Genomic DNA, 13,513 nt, shown 5'->3' with positions numbered 1-13,513 from the left:
ACGCTTAAAAATATCACAACATGCATCGATATTTTAATTTTAATTTTTAGAAAAGCTGCCTTAAATTCAGGCATTGTAGGCCCCAACAATCCCCAAAGGACTGATTCATATGTTCCTAGACATATTTCTTGTTCCTTGTAGGCGTCTTTTTTGTGGACATAGCATTGGTGGACGCCCAATCCAACTTAGCTACAGTGTGGGACAATAATGTGAATCTTAAATCTTTCTTTTAATGACTATAGTAAATTCTGCACTTCAGCCAAGTATAAATGACTATTTTTTGGGGATATGTCAACTTTTTAAACATTTTTTGGGAGCGTTTCCACCTTACATATCTTCATACAACACTTTGTATGTTACCCTACAAAAATGCAGACACAACAGTACGTATGATATCCTATAAATTAGCACCCCATGGATGCCGTTACCGTAACGTTATGTGATTAACTTAAAGTCACTGTGATAAGGTTTAGGGAAAAGTAAAAACAAATAGATCCGTACAACAAGTAGCTCCCGTTAAGAAAGATTTTGATGCAGAGTATGCATTCTGCATTAAAATTGGGGGGAGGAAGTTTCTTTGGTGCAACGCTGACCCAGTTGGATGTTGGGATGTGTCCTTTGTACTGTTTTTAGGTTTATGAAAAACACATGGTGAGGACAGACTTTAAAAATGACTCAAAGTTAACACGGTCCGGAACACTTGTCTCCGGGGGAAAGTCTACATTTTTGTGACCCATTCACCACCCCAAGCACAGGACCACTTCCTCGTTAACTCCCGTCAGTGCATTGGTCATGTGATTGCAGCCTTTCAAAATACGAGGATATTTACGAATTTGGGAGCACTGCTTTTTGTGGGAAAACGTATGAACAGTTTATGAGAACAGCCTGTTCACTCAGGTTTTACTGGATGGAAACATACTCACAGAATCAATATCAGAGCTGTTGCAAAATCTGCAGTTGGGGTTTTTCATATTCAACCTGGGTACGTGGCAGAGGCTGAATAAAGAATTCTCTTTGTTTTCTCTGCAGATTAGTGTTTATTTCTGCAACCTGCACTTTCCATGATTCCCAAGAAGACGGAGAACAAGAACTTCTTTTGTTTATTTAAAATCCCAGTGATGTAGATGGCAATTAATGAAAATATACTTTAATGCAACCCCTAATTGATTTTTTTGTTTTTGTTTCACTTATAATAACTGGAGCTGCTACATTCCATCTCAAGCTATCACAACAGAGACAGTGATAAGACAGGGAGGAGCTGTGTGGAGAAAGAAAAGAGGGAAGCGGAGAGTGTGGGGGTGGTAGTGCAGGCGACACTGGGTGGTGTAGGGGTTTGTCATACAAAGACGGGAGCCGTGAAATGGTGCTTGTGAAAGCCTGGCGCTGGTCCACTCATTGAGTTGTCAATCTGCCCGGCAGGTCTCCTGTATGATGAGACCTGTCAGAGAGGGACCAGGAGGGGTGGGGATGACCTAATGCTACATCACCTCCCTCCCTTTTCTCCTCCAAGGGGTTTGAGTGACACCCCCACTGGCCCATAATACGACCCCTGTGGCGCCATGGCATCAGATGGGCCGGTCCAACAAGGACACTGACGTGGGCTCACTGGTCAGTGTGGAGGATTGGAAGACACTCAGGAGATACAGGTGGTAGAGAATATAATATCAGCAAGTCATGTTTCTAAGATAACAATCATACAGGTGCTTCAAAGGTCCAATAAGATCAAATCATACAGTCAAAATCAACAAAATAACTTAACATGTCAAAGGGAATCTGCATGTCACAGCATTCCCTGAAATCTGTTAATAAGTGGACAAGTTATATTAACATTTAGTGTTTTCATTTTGTCATGCCTCAATTTGATGCAGCTTATTTGTGTTACATGCAAGTTCTTTTGTTTTTCTTTCTTCTTTTAGTTTCTTGAGTGCATGTTTATGACTAAATCAAATCAAATCTGTCTGGAAAAAGTTCCACAAGATCAAACAAGTGTTGGACTTGTTATTAGCCTGTAATTCAAACAAGTTTATTGCATATGCAAAGTTAACTATCTAGCAAGTGTTGGTAGACCAGTGGCGATTAGGTAATTCAAGGCCTTAAAGATCCGGCGTGCAGGATTTGGGGGGGATATATTGGCAGAAATGAAATATAAGAATGTTTTCTTTAGTGTATAATCACCTGAAAATATGAATAGTTGTGTTTTGGTTACCTTAGAATGACCTGTTAATATCTACATAGGGTGTGGGCCCTCATCTATGTAGATCGCCACGTTGCACCACCATGTTGCTACAGTAGCCCAGAAAGGACAAGCCAAATACTGCCTCCAGACAGGGACACTAGCGTTGGCCACTGTAGTTAACAGCCCCTCTGCAACGGGAGCATTGGAAAAACAAAAGTGTGCACACTGGAGGTCACAATGCAATGAAGCAAAGCAACACATTCTTACTCTGATTTCATCAGGTATTGACCTTTTGACATGCAAGGTACCCTGTGTGTGTTTATTCTAGGACGCCGTGTCAATGTCATCCTGTTACATACATTGTTTGTTTTCAAAATACACTTATGTTTTCACAGGAAATGTACAGTTTACATACAGTCTCTTTCACATTAAACGCACTACATCAGAACGACACCACGAATTGATGTTTTTCTTCCTTCAACAACAAACACGTGGTAGGGTTTAGGAAAAAAAGGAACAGGGTTTGGCTTTACAGTCTTACAGGGCAAAAACGCCACCCTGCTCTACTCAAACTTCTGTCCCCTCAACTTTTGTTGTTGTCCTGCCGCATTTCCCCCTGATGGTGATGGGCACCATTAAACAATAACGTCAACTGGCTGCATATCACGCTGATATGAAAGGATGGCTTTTTTGTCTGTGTCTGACACCAGAAGTCACTGACCAAGCATCGGTTTTCATCAAACTCGGAGTGAAACTGTGTTCAGCAAACAGCTGCATCATCCGCAAAAAGGCGGAGACATACTCCCTTGATCCCTGAACCTCCACTCCAGTCAGAAAACGTGAGAGGGCTCAGAGGGAAAAGTGCAAAGTGAACATAAACCAACTACAAAATTTTAGCTTTCTCCAGTAAAGAAAATTCACTGGTTGCATCTTCAGCAAATCTTTTGATTGCGTGAGTAATTTGCCAAATTTTGTAGATGGGGGGTAGGAGGAGACACCAACAGCTTCACCCGTTGGCCTTTAGCTCTCTGTCACCCCCTTCCACCTATCACACCATCTCTTTGTCTGTCTCCGTCTTCCCAGAGTTCAGCTCTGGACCAGACACATTGTCCTGTTTGATGACTTGACGTCTCTGTCTGTCACAGGGATGCAGACACAAAGACGCACATGCACATATTAACACACTCCGAGTCACAGTCTGGTATCCTGACAGATTCTCTTTCAAAGGTTACGTGTCAATCCGAACTGACAACCATGATAAAGACTTTAGGTTTCATTCACACTCAGGAATGTCAGATTAATGGTGTGAAACGGCTTCATGTCATGCATTCTAATGCCTGTCAGGTGATTTGGGGCAAGATAGACTTTCTTGTTTTATGCCTAGTCCACCGAATATACTGCTGCTGTTATTAAACTTTTAACTTTTCAGAAAATAACCTTTAACATCAAACATTACCAGTGGTGGAAAAAGTACTCGGATCCTTTACCCGGGTAAAAATACCAATACCAAAATGTACATACTCTCCATTACAAGTACAAGTCCTGCCTTAAGATACAAACAGTGCTTAACAATGAGCTGAGAAATGCTGAAAAGAGTCAGATGATAATTCTCTCTGGGTTGTGACCACATGCCAGTCTTTCACATTATATAAGTCATCTGCATATTATTAATATGATAAAATGATTACAGTAGCTTTATACATGTATTTTTGTTGCCTAACCCAAACATTACCTTAGCCACAGTTTAGTAGGGCCCATGAAAAAGTCTACGGTTGATCCTTAAATTGGATCAAATATAACAGTTTACTTACTGACTTATATCACTGACAATACAAGTTCCAGGTATGAGAGGCAGAGCTAAAGGTGAGGAGCGAGGCAGAATAATTTTTAGCAAATAAAACCTGCTGTATCGGACTCAGTTTTAAAGCTACAGCAAAGACATTGGTATCCTTTAAAACAAGAGGACCTAAGGCATCCATTAGTACTAACCATGGTAATCCATTTTGTCAGAAAAGGGAACAAATAAATCTCCAAAGTTACACAAAATTTTGCAAAGGAAAAAGGAATATTTTCAAAATGGTGTACAGACCCTTTCAGGGCCGACCTCAGTAATTTGCTGCTAGAAAAGCCATAGTCATAGCTCAAAACTTAAATTTGAACACATACCAGCCGCCATTGCCCATCAACAAAAACAAAGGCAACTATGGTTGCAGGTCATGTCCACCTCATTAGAAACTGGGGAGGTATTAAGAGGAATATTGGATTTCTCTGGAATGCTAACTTTTTAGCACATTAGCTAACGTTAGCTTCCATAGCAAAACAAATAAGTGTCATCCTCCTTTGTAAGATTGGCTTCCTGTGACATCATCCATCCACTGAGTGAGAGCATACGGGTCGGCCAGTCTGGTCCCGTTGGTCAGTATTTACTTATTTAAGTAACACTGACGGTCCCGGAGAGTGAGTGACCTGACATGGTGTGTTGGTAAATTCAGTCTGACGCTCTACACTAAAATGAGAGTCCTGCTGGTGGAAGAAACGGAGCGTTATATTTCTACATGAATGAACCAACGGTTAACTTAATCACACATTCACTCCGCTCGGCACTCTGCTGCTCCGCTGCTCTGTCTCCACAGACAGAGGACTGAATTCACAAAGAATGAACTGCGGCCACTGATAGCACCTTGAATTGCACTTCACTTGCACCCGCAGTTTGCTCCGTCTTAACGTCCTTTTCACAAAGGATATTGCACTAATGATATACCAGCGCAAACACGCCCACAAAGTTTGGCAGCTGAGTGCAGTTTGCCCCTGATTGCAATTAGCTACATGGCAAAGTATAAATGCTGGCTTTGCGCCAAGAACACCGTGGCAGAACAATGGCAGACTTTGTTTGGCAAAGTACTGAATACTGTATACCCTTATGTAGTGATGTCTGCTGGTGAGTCAGTCTAACAGTGTCAGATGGGTTGAGGCTGTGGATTTGACCAAGTTTGACCACTTTATCACTATTCCCTCTCACTTGTAGCTGTTTTTTCGTTGTCTTTTGAATTTAATATGAATTATGGAACCGTTTTTGTTCACGTTTGTTTCCCCCGTTTCGTATAACAAATTACTGAAAGTTGCTTTTGAAGTGCGTGACAGAAGTGCGTTTTGAGAATGACTGCAGACTGTCACCTGTTCAACGCATCAATATCTTCGGATGCCATTAAAGTAATAATGATTATAATAATAATGTCAAAATATTATTTACAGACTGATTTAACAGACGATCACTGCTGCCACGATCATTGGAAAGTCTGGGCGAGAGGCTTCCACAGAGGGGCGCCCAGTTTGCACCAGCTTTCTAAAGACGTTATTTACTTCACTCAAACTGCGTGTGGCTATTAGCGCTGGTGTTAGTGAATTAGACATTGTTTATCAATGAGGCTCATTTGCATAGAACGGCAATTTTTGCACCAAATATATGTATATTACCTTATTTAAATACGTGCAAATAACACCAGAGCACCAAGACGCAATCTGCTTGGCAGCGCAGTTAGTGAAGCATTTCACCCTCTGCGCGTGCTTTGTGAATTAGATGGTATCTGTTTGCTCCATTTTTACCGGTTTAGCGGCCGCAAAAGCCACGCAATCCTTTTGTGAATTCGGCCCAGAGTGTCCAGAGTGCGCTCTGTCACTCTGAGAGTGCGGTGCTCTGGATAACTGGATGGTACATTCAGACAGCGCTCGAATTTATGAATGGTCCAGTTTGTGTCAGAGTGCGCTCCCACACTCAGAATGAGTATTTCTGAATGCACCACTCACATCATCTTCCTCCATTGTCTAAAACAAGACAACAGAACTTGCTAGCTAGCGCTAGCTAATGTCTGTGGAGAACGGTTTTGCCTCCAGCTAAGCCCCGCCCACCAAAAAACATCATACTGTCTACTAATGGTAAAAGGGTCTATTTAAATATTTCTGCATACTGGGGTCCTTTAACAGTCTTTAAATTTCATAAATTGGAAAGAACTGGAAAACTGAGAGTTGACAACCATGTACTCTTTACACAATTTCAGTTCTGCACACAATGTTGACCAATGTTTGATTAAAGTAGTCTCACAATTTAATGAATAAAAGAAGAACAAAGTTCACTCCTGATTTGATCTTAGGAGTTAAACCTTGCAGTAATTTCTTCAATCAATGTTTGACTTTACTTTTCCCTCATCATTCATTACAGGACATTTTCAGCCTCAGGACACACATCTGACTACCTCTAAAATGATTATATTTGCAGGAAGTGTAAAAATGTATAGGGGTCCCTCCACAACCAGCCCCTGTTGTGTGTGGATGAAGACACCACTTTTGAAAATGTTGTCCCCCTGGCTGTATTTCCAAAAGGCTGGCCTGGCCACAGACAAGAAGTTTAAAAACATTACAAATACTGTCATTGAATGTATCAGTGGTTTTGCAGAATCATCAGATATCAGTGTTCATGTGAGGTGATCGAGTTGTTTGATCATTAGAAAAGTCAGATGTTGTTTTGAGGGAACTTCTGTGTCGTAGTTAATTTAAATTTGAAACTCAAAAATGTGAAGCTGTATGTGATATTCAAGGATATCTTCACAAAACATACGATGAAAACTGTCCACAGTGACGAATGTGGACTGACCTGTTTGTCTTTGTCACACAGTACAAACCAGCCTGCCACATGCAAATCCTTCCTCCCTCCCTCTCCCCTTCCAGAGGCTCTCTCCAGCTTTGAATCTCAAATTTAAAGACTGAAATTTACATTTTAAGCAAATGATGGTATTTACATGAAACCAGACATAAGCAGACACCAGTAGGTTCAAGATCAGATAAGATAAGATAGACTTAAATTTGTCTTAAATACATGCGGTACCTGCTATTAAAAGATTCAAAAAAGTTTATAGGTGCTACATATATACAGTCCATACACAGAGCTGTCGCTGTTCACAATCTCACAAAGTCAGTACTTACAGTTCATGTACAGACTGCCATCAGTCAACTACACAACACATCTGTTTTACATAGTCATCATAAAACAGTGTACAGGTTCAGAGAAAAAGACAAATAGTAGATCTGTGGCTAAAAAAGAAATGGATATGGGCTTGATATGTATAATATGATAAAATGTAATATTATGAAGTTGTAGCATCACACTGTAAAAAAAATACTCAACACAAGAGTTGCACTGAAAAAGGTGACTGTAGTTAAAGTGTGTAAGTAGAACCAGGAAAATGTGCTTACAGTATCAAAAGTAAAAAAAATATCCCCTGTGTCTATTTTGCTATAGATTATTATTATTATTGTTACTCATGCATTAATGTAAAAGCAGGATTTTACTATTGTAGTTGTTCGAGGTGGAGCTACACGATTAATTCTCCATTAATCAGTTGATTGATGGAGACTAATCATATCAGCTGTACTTGTGTAAAATTTTGGGGAGTTTAATTCATAACAAAACATAATATTTTATAAGCTCTTTATATATTTTTGTGCAAAAATCTTAATTTGAAAAGTTACAAAGACTTTCAGATTAATGTAGTAAAGTAAAAAGTAGAGAAGAAGGTTAAACTGATTGAGACGGGGAAAAATTGTTGTGCATACAATATAATCTGAAGAGTGCACATATTCATATACACATATATCCCTGTCAACAGTTTAACAAGTCAAGCAAAAGTGCAAAGTTTAAATTATATATTTTATTGCGTTACATATAACGATTTAAAGGCTATGATTTTCAGTAAAAAGCTGACCCTAGCTGGATAATTACAAAAGATTTAATAGTAAATAATAATAATAATACATTGGATTTATACAGCGCTTTTCTGGATACTCAGAGATGCTTTACAGAGAACAAGAACAACAAAACAGAAAAAAAAGAAATAATCCATGAGAAGATAAACAATGCAGAGAAGAAGAAGAAGCACACAGTTTTGAAGAGGTGTGCTTGAGAGCCCGGTTTCACTCCCAAGTCGTCAAAATCCGGCCTTTGGGCAGTGACATGTGACATCAGAAACCAATGAAAAAAGGTGTCCTTTAACGTTGGCATGATATGTGGCTGGTCGCTGTTATACTTTAACGGCTACTGGCGGCGTCAGGGGGAAACGTGGCGGGACAGGAATGAAAGTTAAGGCGGTGAATGTCTGAGTGAGGCAGGTGGGAGGGGTGGTTGTGGATGGGTGCAACAAACACCAACTTTTACCCGAGAGAGCGGTGTAAGTGTCTCGTAAGATTGTAAAGCCAAACCCTGTTCTTTTTTCCTAAACCCAACCACGTGTTTCTGTTGAAGTTTTATCGCTGTGTTGTACTGATGTAGTGCTTTTATTTTGAAAGAGACTGTATGCAAACTGTACATTTCCTGTGAAAACAGAAGTGTATTTTGAAAGAAGACAATGCATGTAACAGGCTGCAGTTGAGGTTGGCATTAGCAGACCTCAAAGTGCGACAGGAGGGAGGGTGCCGGTGGAGGAGCTCAGACAGGTTTTGGTGGAGCCAGGTTGTGGAGGGCTTTATAGATGATGAGGAGGAGTTTGAAGTGGGATAGGGAGCCAGTGGAGGTTATAAAGGACAGGGTCATGTGGTCACAGGTGCGAGAGTGTGAGAAGACGAGCAGCTGAATTCTGGCTCTATTGTAGTTTGTTGAGAGTTTTGGATGATGAACAGTGGAGTAGACTGCTGCAGTGATCCAGTCTGGAAGTAACGAATGACTCGAGCTGTGTTTTACAAAGGAAGCCTCATTTGTTCTTCATAATTGTTAAAGATCCACTTCAGACATGTTTTAAGACGTATACATGCTCCGCTCTGAATAATAATCAAACTGTATCAGTTACATGGATTATATATGAATTACTGCCACATGAATGCGTGGGATATATGTACACGTTTTGGTGCTTTTTGGAGAAAAATTGTGATTGATTGTCACGTTTTATTTAAACGTTGGTGTTTTCTTTTTAAAATCATGACAATGTTAAATCCTAAAATGCAGTCACTGTGTGGCAGTTTGAATGTTATTTCATTTAAATTGGATAAGTTACTTTTTACAGCCCACTTTTTCCCACTAGCGTGCTCTTCTCTCGAATTAAGAGATGTTTGGGTCTTGACTCAAACTGTGGGAGGACATTTCAGGAATACTTGTTAACAAAAAAAGAAAAGTCTCGTAAAGTTTTATGGTGAATCAAAATCCTGTGGCATGTGCTTTTATGAGCAGTGTTTGGTCTCTGTGTCACACACATCTCTCTGTCATTCTCTCTCACACATAAAACACAACTGCCCGGCCCGCACACAGACACGCACACAGACACGCAACAACACAAGCTGCTTTCAGCCAGCTTTCACATATATAATATTTAACATCTGACACACTGATGAAAAATATATGTTCTATGTATTTTTCTGTTAGTTGAAGTAAATTCAAGTCTGATCCTTACAAAAATGTTAAAGGGTATTTATTTTCTTTAGCAGCATAAGTCATATTTAGAATAATTGGTGGTAGTTAATCGTCTAATTTGAAGATGATGACAGTGCTTCACTTGAAATTATTCTCTTCCTACAGTGGAATGGCAGCAGGTACGGCATTTATGTGAGGTAGAACATATTACAGGCCAAATCATGTATTCAATATATCTTCTACACCTGTCAAGCTCTCTTGTACTAAACACATTTACAATAATAACAGCAGCAGATTTCCCACTCAAACACTTGTAGTAAAGAAAATTCATCAGCTATTAATCTAGCTAGCTGGACAGGCTAAAAATTCACACAAAAACACACTCTTGGAACAACCACGGACTTTCACCTGGGAGGTTGGTGTTTGCTTTCTGTAAGATTATAAACTGTTCTTTTGTTTCCCAAACCCAACTACGTGTGTTTGTTGTTGAAGGGGAAAAATGTCAATTAGTGGTGTTTTACCGACGTGACTGGACAACATTGAAGGTTTTCAGTAGTTTCCTCAGTACAGAAACAAACAAGACTCCAGGAGAGACGGGTGACATTTAACATCTTTCAGGAACACACACAGATTCCAGTGACCGGCTAGTGGCGTCCGGACATCAGAAGTGACAACAACAGCTTGTACCACAACATGTGGAACGACTTTGTTTGTGACCAGCTGAAACAGTCTCTTATTCCTGGAGTTAAAAATGGAGAGTCTATATTTTGGGACCGTCAGAGGTGGGCGGTTTGTCCCGGCTTGGGCTTGGCACGGCTCGGCTCGGCTCAGGACGCCCTCTGGGACCAGCCTTGTTTGTTTGGACAGCAGGCAGTAATGTGGCGAGCTGCAGCCCAGGAGACTGACCAGGAATGTGGCTGAAGGTCTCATCTGGCCTCATCAAAAGACGAGCGTGAGCCTCTCTGCTGCCTCGTCTCCCTAAAAAACCCAAACCATCAACACTGAGCTGGACCTGCCAGACCTCACAGCACCAGCACAAGAACACTTAGTGCCACAATAAAAGGCTAAAGAAAGAAGCTTTAGTCAAAGTCCAAATCCAAGTGTTTGACCTGTTTCGTACATTATGTTCCTCCTGCAGCAGAATCCACTTCTCTTTGCTCCATACGATCTGAACGTTCAATCACACACTAATGATATCTAAGTTTGAATTTATCCAACTTCACTCAGCTTCTGGTGTGTGTCACATCAACAACAACAACATATTATGTCTTTGCTCTGTTATGAGTCTTAACCTGTTTTATTAATATTCAGGATATATTGAGTTTAACAGTTTTTTGTATTTTTTTTTCAAAACATTATTCAGGAGTGTCTTTAACTGCTCCACGTTCAAGAACTGTCATTTCTGTACAGAGGTGCAAGTATTTTACTGTCCTGACCACATTTTATGATTAAATATTCATCTGAATTCTGTTTCTGATATTTTTTCTACATGCTACAACTTACAACACATCAGGCTTACATTAATTTAAATATGTTTGACAGGTGACAGTGATGGGTTAAGGAAATAACTTAACAGCCTTCCATAGATGTTTTTCTTTCCTCGATAAACTTTATATCGTGTCCTACATTCAAGACACCCAAGGAAGATCCTTTGGAGGTTTGATGGTGGTGGAAGGAGCATGCTAAAATGTTTCCTAACCTTGCAGTGATTGAATGGTTTCACCATCCAGTCAAAGAGACGTCTCCTCCGCTGATTTGGATTTCAAAAAGGGTGGAGAACCCAGCTTAATGTGAGGGACTGTAGCGAGTGAGGGTCAGGTCGTGGGACTTTTATGAGTGGGTGTGGGCAGGTATGACATTGGTTTATGGAGTCGCTATAGCGTTAAAAAGATGCGCCAATAGCAAGATCCCAAACATGTACAATGGAGTTGACTTTGTTTTATGATTGTAAGTCTCTCGCCTGCCTTCCTACTGAGGCTGGATATCATTGAATTACTATACCAGTACCTTTAAAGTGATACCAATACCAGTAGAGTACTTCATTCATACCCTTAATGTGTTTAAGGTATTGGTACTGATACGTAGCCCTATATCCTACTTTATCACTGGTGGCAGTTCAGAGGATGAGATCAGTGTATGCTGCGCATTCTGAGACCAGCATCACTTTGACTTGTTACTACTCATGTTAAAGGGAAATTTCGGTTTATTTCAACCCGTCTCCTATTGTCCTAAATTTGTTTCAAGTCACTAGTGACATAGAAATAATAGTTAGCATGTTAGCCGTTAGCCTAGATACAGCCGTAGCGTCAGACCTGTTAAAACGTAAGTGAATGGGCATCCTTTCAAGTGCAAAGTTAGTCCACTAAACAAACTTTTTCTCCACAAAGACCGCCTCATATCGTTAGGATAAATGTCAGAGAACATATAGAAAACAACATGTAAATGTGTTGTCTTACCTTACCGGTGTGCTGCCATGTTTGTTGTTTACCATTTAGCTAAGGGTGCAACCGGTCCCATTCCTTGCAACAGAGGTATTCCTCTTCTGTGGGCTTTGGGGCACAGCATTCACAGGTAACGTTACACCACCAAGCTCCAGAGTTAAATCCTTCCAGCAGCCATTCCTCCTCTGTCGTCCTCTGTTGTTACCTGTTGTGCCTCTCTCTGTCTCCTCCTCCATTCTTCAGTTTCACAAAGCTCTTCGTCAGTGTATTCTGGCTCAAATAAATAAGGGCGGCCATCAGACTCTGCAAAATCAAATTCCTTCTCCACAAAGTCGGAGTCTGGCAAAAAACAACAAACATGGCAGCACACCGGTAAGGTAAGACAACACGTTTACATGTCATTTTCTATATGTTCTCTGACATTTATCCTAACGATATGAGGCAGTCTTTGTGGAGAAAAAGTTTGTTTAGTGGACTAACTTTGCACTTGAAAGGATGCCCGTTCAATTACGTTTTAACAGGTCTGACGCTACGGCTGTATCTAGGCTAATGGCTAACATGCTAACTATTATTTCTATGTCACTAGTGACTTGAAACAAATTTAGGATGATAGGAGACGGGTTGAAATAAACCAAAATTTCCCTTTTAAAAGCACCCGACTTCCGTTTTTTGGTACGGTTGAGTTTTACACCTGATGAGAACTGTACCCAGAACACATGAACCATACTGGAGACCGACTTTTCAAGACGTATTGACGAACTGTGCCTTGATCCAGTACAGCGTGTAAAACTAATCACACAAACTAGACTGACAGGTCAAATGTACTTGTATCTGGGCCCGGGTCCCTGAAAGTCCTGGAACAAACATCTGGCTTTATAGCTGATACCGATCTATCAATCATCTACCCAAATCCCCAAATGTTTTATTTTTATATGAAGTGCTGACTTGATGGCTTGGGCAAGGAAGATATATGAAGCTGATGAATAAAATGCCAAACCGTAACTGATAAGAGGAATGACAAAAACTACAGACAAATTCTCTGGTGGGTCAAGAACTCACAGCCTGCGAGTTTAAAATGAGCTGCTGTAAGAGCTCTGGGCTGACAGTGTGGATATGCCACATTCAAACATCAAGCAAAACATGTTTTTCCCTTCAAGATATTTAAAGAACTGGAGGTGGATTTGATGTATCATGTCAGAACAACTGAATAAAACCCACAAACTGCGAAAACATCCCATTTACAAGGCAATAAATAACACTCTCCACACTTCAGAAACACGCCTCAAATGTGGCGAGTTTGTCTGGAGGCCAGAATCGTTTGGATGGAGGTGTTTCATTCATCATCACTTCTTAGACGTCACAAGTTAAGAAAAGATAAGGGAGCAATTCAGTTGCAGTGTGTAAAGTAGTCGAACCTTGACCAGCTTCAACATTTATGTAATGAACACATTCATGTATCATTAACTATGATACATTAATAAGCCATTCTGCATAATGAGTGCTTTT

Source organism: Epinephelus fuscoguttatus, linkage group LG12 (assembly GCF_011397635.1).
Source record: "Epinephelus fuscoguttatus linkage group LG12, E.fuscoguttatus.final_Chr_v1".
Classification (NCBI taxonomy): Eukaryota; Metazoa; Chordata; class Actinopteri; order Perciformes; family Serranidae; genus Epinephelus; species Epinephelus fuscoguttatus.
This window is presented reverse-complemented; position numbering follows the sequence as displayed.